The sequence below is a fragment of the Scardinius erythrophthalmus genome (assembly GCF_964197995.2).
Source record: "Scardinius erythrophthalmus genome assembly, chromosome: 24".
Taxonomy (NCBI): Eukaryota; Metazoa; Chordata; class Actinopteri; order Cypriniformes; family Leuciscidae; genus Scardinius; species Scardinius erythrophthalmus.
Window position 1 is genome coordinate 24,679,637 of NC_138244.1, and position 14,116 is coordinate 24,693,752.

At 36.2% G+C, this 14,116-nt stretch overlaps 1 long non-coding RNA gene across 1 annotated transcript; it reads left to right on the forward strand.

Moving 5' to 3' along the window:
* Positions 1-1,182: 1,182 nt before the first annotated feature.
* LOC308685263 lies at positions 1,183-3,125 on the forward strand. The gene is made up of 7 exons (XR_014029441.1): positions 1,183-1,521; positions 1,654-1,685; positions 1,786-1,833; positions 2,080-2,197; positions 2,363-2,424; positions 2,533-2,624; positions 2,713-3,125. It is a non-coding gene; the product is annotated as an uncharacterized lncRNA (long non-coding RNA).
* The last annotated feature ends 10,991 nt before the right edge of the window (positions 3,126-14,116 follow it).

A 14,116-nucleotide genomic window follows, 5' to 3' on the forward strand; every position in this document is an offset into this window, starting at 1 on the left:
TGTGTGTGTACTGTGTATAATTATTCTGTAAATACACACATATGCATGTATTTATTTAAGAAATATCTGCATGTATATACTGTATATACATTTATACACAATTTATATTATATATAAATATAAATAATTGAATAAAAAAAAAAAAAATCTTAAATATATACATGCGTGTGTATTTATATATACAAAATAATTATATACAGTACACGCACATATATTATGCAAACACAAACTTTTATTTTGGATGCGATTAATCGCGATTAATTTTTTTCCCAGCAATAAATTTAATGGAACAAATAAAGAAAAATGAACCAAACATTTCAGAATATCTCAAATTTTATTGTGAAGTTTTACAAATTGCAGACAACAACAATTGTCGCCTTTTTTACAATTGGCTTTTAGCTTGCTTAGTTGGGGAAATTTAATATTCAACAATATTATTGATCTGCCTGCGTTGACACTATTATATGAGATCTGAGCTGAGCTGGACGATGACATCACGGTTTTCTCCAAAGTGGCTATATATATCCACATTTAAATTTATTCATTTATTTATACAACAAAATGAATCACCACTGAACTGACTTAAGCTGGACTGTGAAGCTATTTTCTTCTGGAAACAAACTGTCTTGCATTACTTTCCTGTTATCTCTGTAAAGCTACTTTGAAACAATCTGTATTGTAAAAAGCGCTGTATAAATAAAGGTGACTTGATATTTATTAAAAAGGTAGAAGGAACCTGAGCTTTTCTACTCCACTGAATTGAAGACTGAGGTCACTACAGTTAAAATCTCTTGCTGATTTAATCCACCTTTAAACTATTAATGTCTATGAACAAATAGCCTATGTATTTTTATGTTTGTGTGCCTCAGCGTTTCTGAGTGAACACCGCTGGTTTACTCACTATTTTAAAGTGTACTGTCGATCACGTGATATGACGTCATGACGTGCAGCTGACGTTACCTGAAAAATCTGTCCAAGATGGCTACCCTCTTGAGCGACGTGTATCAAGAATGAAACAACTTGTAAGTAAACCAAAACACTTCAAAACTACTTTGCTTGTTGTAATATTGTAAGAATGTCATATTACACGTGATATTTGACTTAGACGAGGCTATTTTTAAGTTGCAAGCGCGGTGCCGCGGGCGCGATTGCCGTCAGTCCGCCTGCTAGTTACAGATAATATCCTGTGTACTGTTAATGTCGTGGCAGGGCAATAATGTTCACGTTAGTCAATAACTCTTTTCAGCAAGTGATAGTCCTTCTGTTTTTGAGTGTGTTGCTGCTGTTTGTGTTAAGCGCCCTGCTCTGGCAAGTTCAATGTGATGTTATCTACATGCTGATGCACCCAAATGAGCTAGTGGCTAACGTTAGCAGTTACGTTAACTTTTACTCAAACAAAGTTAAGGTTATGGACATAATAGTTACCGAATGAACTATGCAAGTTTTTATTAAACCCTTTACAAACGTCTTTTCATTATAGGTTTAAGTGGAAGGAGTGCAGTGAGCATCCCCAAAATCAAGGTGACTCAAATGTTAATTTAGTCTGTAACTATTTTTCACCATTTCTTTTATTTGGAGCCTAATTCATTAGCATCAATCAAACGTCTCTTAAAAATGAAATCTCTTGCTGTCTGTTTTTGTGTGCATGTGCAGACCTACATTGTCACCAGAGAGCAACTTTATCGGTAAGTTACATTCACTTGAAATTCTGTATCATTAATTTGTCATTAAAGAGGTTGATTGCATAATTTGACTGGTTTCATATTGATTGATTTATCTGTGCAGGTGAAGGACTTCTTGGGGAAATGGCCGGCTCTTCGGGTTGAATCGCAGGTAAAACAGACTCACTTCTCTTTTCTGCCACTCTTCACACATATTTCACTGCCAAATTTTTAATATGTATCACATTCAAATGGAACAGCAAATGCCACTATTCACTGTGTGTAAGAACTATCACTTTGCATGTGACCATGTTGCTCAACAATGTATTTTAACGGAACATGTTGCATCACAAATGTGTTTTCTGTTGCAAATCGAGTATTATCCTTTTTATATAATTATTTTTGTTTGTTTTTGTAGCTTTGTGCTGAGTTCCAACGCATCACAAACGTCAACATACGGAACCAGTTCTATGCTGTGCTTGACCAACACACACCTGCACTGGTGGCCTTGTATAGGCAGAAGGCGGCACGAACCGGTAAGATATCAGAGGCGCTGAGTGACATCTTAAAGACTTATGAACTGATATGTTTTGTCTCTTATGTTTACTGTGATGGCCAACTTATTCAAACTGAAAATTCACTTTTGAGGTTCTTGCAGATTGTGAATCCATTTAAACGCTTTTTAATTTCAAACTTTACAGGAACCCGTAAAGCGCCTCCATAATTCAGAGAACAACCCACACAAATACGATCCACAAACCGGGTAAGACTGCGTATTGTATACTGTAAATGTTAGTTTAATCTACCACTATATGGATTTGAAATACTAAAACTGAATTTCATTAATGATGCCTGCAACTTTTTCCCCCAGAATAAATTCATCACATAACCTGGCTGTGACCACTTATCTCTTCAAAGAATTAAGGACAACTTTTACAGACGTTGACCCTGAATGTGCAAAAGGTAATCTTAAAGATGTTGTAATCATTTTAATCTCCTCTGTTTTACTTAGTTTTATTGGCATTACATTTATTTATGATTTATTTAACAGGTTGCAAGACGTATTTTGAGACTTTGCGGAGGAAGTAACCACAGAGTTATCTGCTCTCTGCCAGGTACTACAAACCAGACTAGAGGCTGACCCACGCTACGTCACACCACCAGTGCATCATGGCAGTTTGAAAAAATTAATATTTACATATATACACTTTAATTTCTATATTTATTTATTGATTTTAAATTGTTTTATATTGTATACTTTGTATATTTGTTCCTTTTTGATGTGCATGTTGCTGATCTCCACGTTTTGTATTTTATTCCTTTACACCTTTGTTAACATTTCTTTTTCCCCATTCATTTTAATGTATGTTTATAATGTTCATGTTATATTTGTTTTTGTTCCTTTAAATTTTCATCCCCTCAAATATTTTTGTTCCCCCATTCCTTTTTAATGCTTGTTTATAATGCTCTTTGTAATGTTTTATTTACCTTAATAAAAATGTCAGACTTTCTCATTGTTCTTTGTGTGTGTTTTTAAAATTATATTTGAATGTATTAAAATTGGGGTAAGGGGGGTTTAGTGTATACTGAGCAATATCTGCATAGCTGGCCTATAACCAATCAAATCACTGTGCGAAAAGGCCTAGGGTGGGTTATGTTCTAAAAGTAACCAATCAAATCACTTTCCTGGGTTTTCAATGTATCCTGTCCTCCAATAGTGGTCTGGGTAATGGGAGTGGTTTTAATAGAAAAGGACCAATAGGGGGGAAGGCCAAAAGGTGCACAAAGGTGTGAAAATGTTCTCTTGAAAAAACCTTTGAGGGATTACTTGCCATGGCAACAAATGGCTGTAGCACGGAGTATACGTCCACAACATACATCCGATTTGGTATCATTTCGGATGTATACGGATATATACAGACCCATGGAATTTGAGCTATCCGGCCAGTATACTCCCGGATTCTTCCGAATTCCAGCAGTGTATACAGGAGTATACTGGTCCGGATACACCTCTTTTCATGCAGTGAACACCAATGTTCACTATATGATAAAAGTGTGAAAATTAATCGTAAGAAGAAGTTTATATTAGCTCAAGTTTGCTCTCTGTGTATGCATTGTTCTGTTCCAGTGATGTTCTTTGACTTCATCTGAAGGGAAAAGATATCACCTATGGGGTCAAAGCCTGTTCCCCAATGGTATCCGCAGAAGCTTTTGCAAGAGGCATATATAACCCTAGGGTCCCAGCAAGTTTTCACCAAGGTGGTAGGACCCAGCGATCCATTTCGCCCCTTTGCATACCTTGTTTATTTGTGTAGCCTGCCTTCCAGATAATCAATATGCACTTGCTTAGCATTTTTTCCATTGGGTTATTATGGAATCAAACTAATCAAGAGTTCTAGACTTTGACAGGTTCTTCTTATTTGCTTTCATGTTAGTATAGACAACTATGCCTAGGGTCTTGAAGTTCTATCACACCACATGTAGTCACTTACATGTATGCTTACTTGGCATATGTAACTCTTTAGGTATTTACAACACCACTTGTCACTGCATGACAAAAGTGTGAAAATGAATCGTAAGAAGAAGTTTATATTAGTTCAAGTTTGCTCTGTGTGGATGTATTGTTCTGTTCCAGTGATGTTCTGTGACTAAATCTGAAGGAAAAAGATAAAACCTGTGGGGTCAAAGCCTGTTCCCCAATGGTATCTGCTGAACCTTTTGCAAGTGGGATATATAACCCTTGGGTCCCAGCAAGTTTTCAACAAGGTGGTAGGACCCAGCGATCCATTTCGCCCCTTTGCTTACCTTGTTTATTCGTGTAGCCAGCCCTCAATATAATCAATATGCACTTGCTTAGCATTTTTTCCATTGGGTTATTATGGAATCAAATTAATCAAGAGTTCTAGACTTTGACAGGTTCTTCTTATTTGCTTTCATGTTACTATAGACAACTATGCAGAGGGATTTGAAGTTCTATCACACCACATGTAGTCACTTGCATGTATGCTTAATTGGCATATGTAATTCTTTAGGTATTTACAACACCATTGTTCACTATATGATAAAAGTGTGAAAATTAATCGTAAGAAGAAGTTTATATTAGTTCAAGTTTGCTCTCTGTGTATGTATTGTTCTGTTCCAGTGATGTTCTTTGACTACATCTGAAGGGAAAAGATATCACCTATGGGGTCAAAGCCTGTTCCCCAATGGTATCTGCAGGAGCTTTTGCAAGAGGCATATATAACCCTCGGGTCCCAGCAAGTTTTCACCAAGGTGGTAGTACCCAGCGATCCATTTCGCTATGGAGGTATTTTTGGTGCAAAACTACTGAACGCCTGTGACAGTGAAATTTGTAGTTGTAGAGAATAGCCACACATGTGTATCAGTAAATTTGAAGTCACAGAGAGAAATGTTTTAAGAGTTGCAAACTTGTAGACTTTTTTTTATCTTTCACAAACACAACACAACAGTTACACCTTCTCAAATTCTTCATTGCAGGTGCACAAATCCTATTCTACAAATCACAAATTAAGAAACTCATACGCTCACATTTTTGCTACAGTTGCTGCAGTGAATATGGTGCAAAACGCATTTAAACACCTGCATCAAAAAATGTGAAGTCACAGAGAAATTTTGCTCATCTGCAAATCAGTATGTGAATTCATCCAATGAGAGTTGCACACTTGTAGAATATTTTCTCACAAATGTCTTGTATATTTTTGTAGCACAAACACAAGTACATAACTACAGCTGCTTGAATCTGCTGCGACGAATCTCAAACACTGTTTTTCGCTTTCAAGTGACAAGTTTCGCGCGCTCTCCCTTTTGCACCAAGTGCACCGTGAAATGTGGGGCAAAAGTGAGTTGTGCATCTGTAGAGGCAGTGGGCGGAGCCTACATGAATATTCATGAGTTTCCCGGGCATGCGCGTGGAACTGCACATTCTAGTTCACGCTCGTTTCTCAGCAGGTTTAATGGATTATTTCAATAATATAAATGTAAATATAGTTTCAGCGCGAACTTAAACTACAATTGTGTATCGTTTTGTTAAACTCATAATGTTTTTATTAATTCGTCACTGACTGAATGATTGCTGGCATTCACTTCGTGTAGGCCTATATACAGTAGCTACAGCAAACTTCAACTCGTCGTATAAATTGCACCTGGCAAAGCTTTAAAACTGTGGCTTTTACTAATTGTTATCATTTGTTGATTGCAATAAACTAAAAAAACCCTCATAAATGTATCTGTGGGCTAACACTTTTTAAAATATATATAATATATCCTGGTGTGATTGTTCTTAAATTCTTGTTCGTTTAAATAAGCCAAATCATTTAAGACCAAACTCAAGCATGAATGTGTTGCTTTAATACATACGTACAATTTGGATTAAACAAAATTGTATGGACAAAAGTGGATAAATTACATTTGATACAACTAGGTTACTGTAAATGAGAAATAAAAAAAAACACTTAGAATTATTTTACGGAATATAATAAGCCACCAATTTGATGTTCTAGAAAAATATTTACAAACATACAGGCAAAATAATGTAACAATATTATTTTTTAATGTTTTGATTGCAAGGTGTACTTGTGCTGGTTTTAATAATATATATACTGTTCAAAAGTTTGGTATTAGTAAGGTTCTAAGGTAAGGTACCTCTAAGGTACCAAGACTACATTTATCTGAGTTTATCCTTTAACAGTAATATTGTGAAATATTTTTATCAACTGTTTTCTATTTTAATGTTGTGATGGCAGAGCTCATTTTAATCTAGATTTCAGTGTCACATGACCCTTCAGTCATTCTAATACTGATTTGCTACTCAAGAAACATTTCTGATTATTATCACAGTTGAAAATGGTTGTGCTGCTTAATGAAGTGTGGAAATTGACCTTGCCTGCTTTAAAAGTATAACATTTCTTAAATCATAGTGATTCCAAACTTTTGTCATGCAAATCTTAAATGTTTATTTGGACATTGATATGATTGTGGAGTTATTTCCCAGAGATTATTGCCAGAGATGACACAGTTGTAAAGCTTCATAAGGTAAGTTATCAGAAGAGCTTAGCAATAAATAAACTAAATGGTAATGGTTCATGTATAAATATTCTGCTCTTCTGTTGGAAATAAGTGCTTTAATCATTCAGGTGTTATGGAATTTTTGGTTTTATGGTAAAAGTGGAACGTATTATTATTATTTATTTTGCAGTGACATTCAACAAATGATAACAAAAGACAGTTTAAAGCATTGCAATGTACAGAGGAAAAGCACAACGGAATGAACGAGTTGAAGTTTGCTGTGCTTTATATAGGCCTACACGAAGTGAATGCCAGCAATCATTCAATCAGTGACGAATTAATAAAAACATTATGAGTTTAACAAAACAATACACAATTGTAGTTTAAGTTCGCGCTGAAACTATATTTACCTTTTTTGAAATAATCCATTAAACCTGCTGAGAAACGAGGAGCGTGAACTAGAATGTGCAGTTCCACGCGCGTGCCCGGGAAACTCATGAATATTCATGTAGGCTCCGCCCACTGCCTCTACAGATGCACAACTCACTTTTGCCCCACATTTCACGGTGCACTTGGTGCAAAAGGGAGAGCGCGCGAAACTTGTCACTTGAAAGCGAAAAACAGTGTTTGAGATTCGTCGCAGCAGATTCAAGCAGCTGTAGTTATGTACTTGTGTTTGTGCTAGAAAAATACACAAGACATTTGTGAGAAAATATTCTACAAGTGTGCAACTCTCATTGGATGAATTCACATACTGATTTGCAGATGAGCAAAATTTCTCCGTGACTTCACATTTTTTGATGTAGGTGTTTAAATGCGTTTTGCACCATATTCACTGCAGCAACTGTAGCAAAAATGTGAGCGTATGAGTTTCTTAATTTGTGATTTGTAGAATAGGATTTGTGCACCTGCAATGAAGAATTTGAGAAGGTGTAACTGTTGTGTTGTGTTTGTGAAAGATAAAAAAAAGTCTACAAGTTTGCAACTCTTAAAACATTTCTCTCTGTGACTTCAAATTTACTGATACACATGTGTGGCTATTCTCTACAACTACAAATTTCACTGTCACAGGCGTTCAGTAGTTTTGCACCAAAAATACCTCCATATTTCGCCCCTTTGCATACCTTGTTTAGTCGTGTAGCCTGCCTTCCAGATAATCAATATGCACTTGCTTAGCATTTCTTCCATTGGGTTATTACGGAATCAAACTAATCAAGAGTTCTAGACTTTGACAGGTTTTTCTCATTTGCTTTCATGTTACTATAGACAAATATGCCTAGGGTTTTGAAGTTCTATCACACCACATGTAGTCACTTACATGTATGCTTACTTGGCATATGTAATTCTTTAGGTATTTATAAAAACATTGTTCACTATATGATAAAAGTGTGAAAATGAATCGTAAGAAGAAGTTTATATTAGTTCAAGTTTGCTCTGTGTGGATGTATTGTTCTGTTCCAGTGATGTTCTGTGACTAAATCTGAAGGAAAAAGATAAAACCTGTGGGGTCAAAGCCTGTTCCCCAATGGTATCTGCTGAAGCTTTTGCAAGTGGGATATATAACCCTCGGGTCCCAGCAAGTTTTCACCAAGGTGGTAGGACCCAGCGATCCATTTCGCCCCTTTGCTTACCTTGTTTATTCGTGTAGCCAGCCCTCCATATAATCAATATGCACTTGCTTAGCATTTTTTCCATTGGGTTATTATGGAATCAAATTAATCAAGAGTTCTAGACTTTGACAGGTTCTTCTTATTTGCTTTCATGTTACTATAGACAACTATGCAGAGGGTTTTGAAGTTCTATCACACCACATGTAGTCACTTGCATGTATGCTTACTTGGCATATGTAATTCTTTAGGTATTTACAACACAATTGTTCACTATATGATAAAAGTGAGAAAATTAATCGTAAGAAGAAGTTTATATTAGTTCAAGTTTGCTCTCTGTGTATGTATTGTTCTGTTCCAGTGATGTTCTTTGACTATATCTGAAGGGAAAAGACATCACCTATGGGGTCAAAGCCTGTTCCCCAATGGTATCTGCAGAAGCTTTTGCAAAAGGCATATATAATCCTCGGGTCCCAGCAAGTTTTCACCAAGGTGGTAGTACACAGCGATCCATTTCGCCCCTTTGCATACCTTGGTCGTGTAGCCTGCCTTCCAGATAATCAATATGCACTTGCTTAGCATTTCTTCCATTGGGTTATTACGGAATCAAACTAATCAATAGTTCTAGACTTTGACAGGTTTTTCTTATTTGCTTTCATGTTACTATAGACAAATATGCCTAGGGTTTTGAAGTTCTATCACACCACATGTAGTCACTTACATGTATGCTTACTTGGCATATGTAATTCTTTAGGTATTTACAAAACCATTGTTCACTCTATGATAAAAGTGTGAAAATTAATCGTAAGAAGAAGTTTATATTAGTTCAAGTTTGCTTTGTGTGGATGTATTGTTCTGTTCCAGTGATGTTCTGTGACTAAATCTGAAGGGAAAAGATATCACCTATGGGGTCAAAGTCTGTTCCCCAATGGTATCTGCTGAAGCTTTTGCAAGAGGCATTTATACCCCTCGGGTCCCAGCAAGTTTTCACCAAGGTGGTAGGACCCAGCGATCCATTTCGCCACTTTGCTTACCTTGTTTATTCGTGTAGCCAGCCCTCCAGATAATCAATATGCACTTGCTTAGCATTTTTTCCATTGGGTTATTATGGAATCAAACTAATCAAGAGTTCTAGACTTTGACAGGTTTTTCTTATTTGCTTTCATGTTACTATAGACAAATATGCCTAGGGTTTTGAAGTTCTATCACACCACATGTAGTCACTTACATGTATGCTTACTTGGCATATGTAACTCTTTAGGTATTTACAACACCACTTGTCACTGCATGACAAAAGTGTGAAAATTAATCGTAAGAAGAAGTTTATATTAGTTCAAGTTTGCTCTGTGTGGATGTATTGTTCTGTTCCAGTGATGTTCTGTGACTGAAGCTGAAGGAAAAAGATAAAACCTGTGGGGTCAAAGCCTGTTCCCCAATGGTATCTGCTGAAGCTTTTGCAAGAGGGATATATAACCCTCGGGTCCCAGCAAGTTTTCACCAAGGTGGTAGGACCCAGCGATCCATTTCGCCCCTTTGCTTACCTTGTTTATTCGTGTAGCCAGCCCTCCATATAATCAATATGCACTTGCTTAGCATTTTTTCCATTGGGTTATTATGGAATCAAATTAATCAAGAGTTCTAGACTTTGACAGGTTCTTCTTATTTGGTTTCATGTTACTATAGACAACTATGCAGAGGGTTTTGAAGTTCTATCACACCACATGTAGTCACTTGCATGTATGCTTACTTTGCATATGCAATTCTTTAGGTATTTACAACACCATTGTTCACTATATGAGAAAAGTGAGAAAATTAATCGTAAGAAGAAGTTTATATTAGTCCAAGTTTGCTCTCTGTGTATGTATTGTTCTGTTCCAGTGATGTTCTTTGACTACATCTGAAGGGAAAAGATATCACCTATGGGCTCAAAGCCTGTTCCCCAATGGTATCTGCAGAAGCTTTTGCAAGAGGCATATATAACCCTTGGGTCCCAGCAAGTTTTCACCAAGGTGGTAGTAACCAGCAATCCATTTCGCCCCTTTGCATAACTTGTTTATTCGTGTAGCCTGCCTTCCAGATAATCAATATGCACTTGCATAGCATTTCTTCCATTGGGTTATTATGGAATCAAACGAATCAAGAGTTCTAGACTTTGACAGGTTCTTCTTATTTGCTTTCATGTTACTATAGACAACTATGCCTAGGGTCTTGAAGTTCTATCACACCACATGTAATCACTTACATGTATGCTTACTTGGCATATGTAATTCTTTAGGTATTTACAACACCAATGTTCACTATATGATAAAAGTGTGAAAATTAATCGTAAGAAGAAGTTTATATTAGCTCAAGTTTGCTCTCTGTGTATGCATTGTTCTGTTCCAGTGATGTTCTTTGACTTCATCTGAAGGGAAAATATATCACCTATGGGGTCAAAGCCTGTTCCCCAATGGTATCCGCAGAAGCTTTTGCAAGAGGCATATATAACCCTAGGGTCCCAGCAAGTTTTCACCAAGGTGGTAGGACCCAGCGATCCATTTCGCCCCTTTGCTTACCTTGTTTATTTGTGTAGCCTGCCTTCCAGATAATCAATATGCACTTGCTTAGCATTTTTTCCATTGGGTTATTATGGAATCAAACTAATCAAGAGTTCTAGACTTTGACAGGTTCTTCTTATTTGCTTTCATGTTAGTATAGACAACTATGCCTAGGGTCTTGAAGTTCTATCACACCACATGTAGTCACTTACATGTATGCTTACTTGGCATATGTAACTCTTTAGGTATTTACAACACCACTTGTCACTGCATGACAAAAGTGTGAAAATTAATCGTAAGAAGAAGTTTATATTAGTTCAAGTTTGCTCTGTGTGGATGTATTGTTCTGTTCCAGTGATGTTCTGTGACTAAATCTGAAGGAAAAAGATAAAACCTGTGGGGTCAAAGCCTGTTCCCCAATGGTATCTGCTGAAGCTTTTGCAAGTGGGATATATAACCCTCGGGTCCCAGCAAGTTTTCACCAAGGTGGTAGGACCCAGCGATCCATTTCGCCCCTTTGCTTACCTTGTTTATTCGTGTAGCCAGCCCTCAATATAATCAATATGCACTTGCTTAGCATTTTTTCCATTGGGTTTTATGGAATCAAATTAATCAAGAGTTCTAGACTTTGACAGGTTCTTCTTATTTGCTTTCATGTTACTATAGACAACTATGCAGAGGGATTTGAAGTTCTATCACACCACATGTAGTCACTTGCATGTATGCTTACTTGGCATATGTAATTCTTTAGGTATTTACAACACCATTGTTCACTATATCATAAAAGTGTGAAAATTAATCGTAAGAAGAAGTTTATATTAGTTCAAGTTTGCTCTCTGTGTATGTATTGTTCTGTTCCAGTGATGTTCTTTGACTACATCTGAAGGGAAAAGATATCACCTATGGGGTCAAAGCCTGTTCCCCAATGGTATCTGCAGGAGCTTTTGCAAGAGGCATATATAACCCTCGGGTCCCAGCAAGTTTTCACCAAGGTGGTAGTACCCAGCGATCCATTTCGCTATGGAGGTATTTTTGGTGCAAAACTACTGAACGCCTGTGACAGTGAAATTTGTAGTTGTAGAGAATAGCCACACATGTGTATCAGTAAATTTGAAGTCACAGAGAGAAATGTTTTAAGAGTTGCAAACTTGTAGACTTTTTTTTATCTTTCACAAACACAACACAACAGTTACACCTTCTCAAATTCTTCATTGCAGGTGCACAAATCCTATTCTACAAATCACAAATTAAGAAACTCATACGCTCACATTTTTGCTACAGTTGCTGCAGTGAATATGGTGCAAAACGCATTTAAACACCTGCATCAAAAAATGTGAAGTCACAGAGAAATTTTGCTCATCTGCAAATCAGTATGTGAATTCATCCAATGAGAGTTGCACACTTGTAGAATATTTTCTCACAAATGTCTTGTATATTTTTGTAGCACAAACACAAGTACATAACTACAGCTGCTTGAATCTGCTGCGACGAATCTCAAACACTGTTTTTCGCTTTCAAGTGACAAGTTTCGCGCGCGCTCTCCCTTTTGCACCAAGTGCACCGTGAAATGTGGGGCAAAAGTGAGTTGTGCATCTGTAGAGGCAGTGGGCGGAGCCTACATGAATATTCATGAGTTTCCCGGGCATGCGCGTGGAACTGCACATTCTAGTTCACGCTCGTTTCTCAGCAGGTTTAATGGATTATTTCAATAATATAAATGTAAATATAGTTTCAGCGCGAACTTAAACTACAATTGTGTATCGTTTTGTTAAACTCATAATGTTTTTATTAATTCGTCACTGACTGAATGATTGCTGGCATTCACTTCGTGTAGGCCTATATACAGTAGCTACAGCAAACTTCAACTCGTCGTATAAATTGCACCTGGCAAAGCTTTAAAACTGTGGCTTTTACTAATTGTTATCATTTGTTGATTGCAATAAACTAAAAAAACCCTCATAAATGTATCTGTGGGCTAACACTTTTTAAAATATATATAATATATCCTGGTGTGATTGTTCTTAAATTCTTGTTCGTTTAAATAAGCCAAATCATTTAAGACCAAACTCAAGCATGAATGTGTTGCTTTAATACATACGTACAATTTGGATTAAACAAAATTGTATGGACAAAAGTGGATAAATTACATTTGATACAACTAGGTTAATGTAAATGAGAAATAAAAAAAAACACTTAGAATTATTTTACGGAATATAATAAGCCACCAATTTGATGTTCTAGAAAAATATTTACAAACATACAGGCAAAATAATGTAACAATATTATTTTTTAATGTTTTGATTGCAAGGTGTACTTGTGCTGGTTTTAATAATATATATACTGTTCAAAAGTTTGGTATTAGTAAGGTTCTAAGGTAAGGTACCTCTAAGGTACCAAGACTACATTTATCTGAGTTTATCATTTAACAGTAATATTGTGAAATATTTTTATCAACTGTTTTCTATTTTAATGTTGTGATGGCAGAGCTCATTTTAATCTAAATTTCAGTGTCACATGACCCTTCAGTCATTCTAATACTGATTTGCTACTCAAGAAACATTTCTGATTATTATCACAGTTGAAAATGGTTGTGCTGCTTAATGAAGTGTGGAAATTGACCTTGCCTGCTTTAAAAGTATAACATTTCTTAAATCATAGTGATTCCAAACTTTTGTCATGCAAATCTTAAATGTTTATTTGGACATTGATATGATTGTGGAGTTATTTCCCAGAGATTATTGCCAGAGATGACACAGTTGTAAAGCTTCATAAGGTAAGTTATCAGAAGAGCTTAGCAATAAATAAACTAAATGGTAATGGTTCATGTATAAATATTCTGCTCTTCTGTTGGAAATAAGTGCTGTAATCATTCAGGTGTTATGGAATTTTTGGTTTTATGGTAAAAGTGGAACGTATTATTATTATTTATTTTGCAGTGACATTCAACAAATGATAACAAAAGACAGTTTAAAGCATTGCAATGTACAGAGGAAAAGCACAACGAAATGAACGAGTTGAAGTTTGCTGTGCTCTATATAGGCCTACACGAAGTGAATGCCAGCAATCATTCAATCAGTGACGAATTAATAAAAACATTATGAGTTTAACAAAACAATACACAATTGTAGTTTAAGTTCGCGCTGAAACTATATTTACCTTTTTTGAAATAATCCATTAAACCTGCTGAGAAACGAGGAGCGTGAACTAGAATGTGCAGTTCCACGCGCATGCCCGGGAAACTCATGAATATTCATGTAGGCTCCGCCCACTGCCTCTACAGATGCAC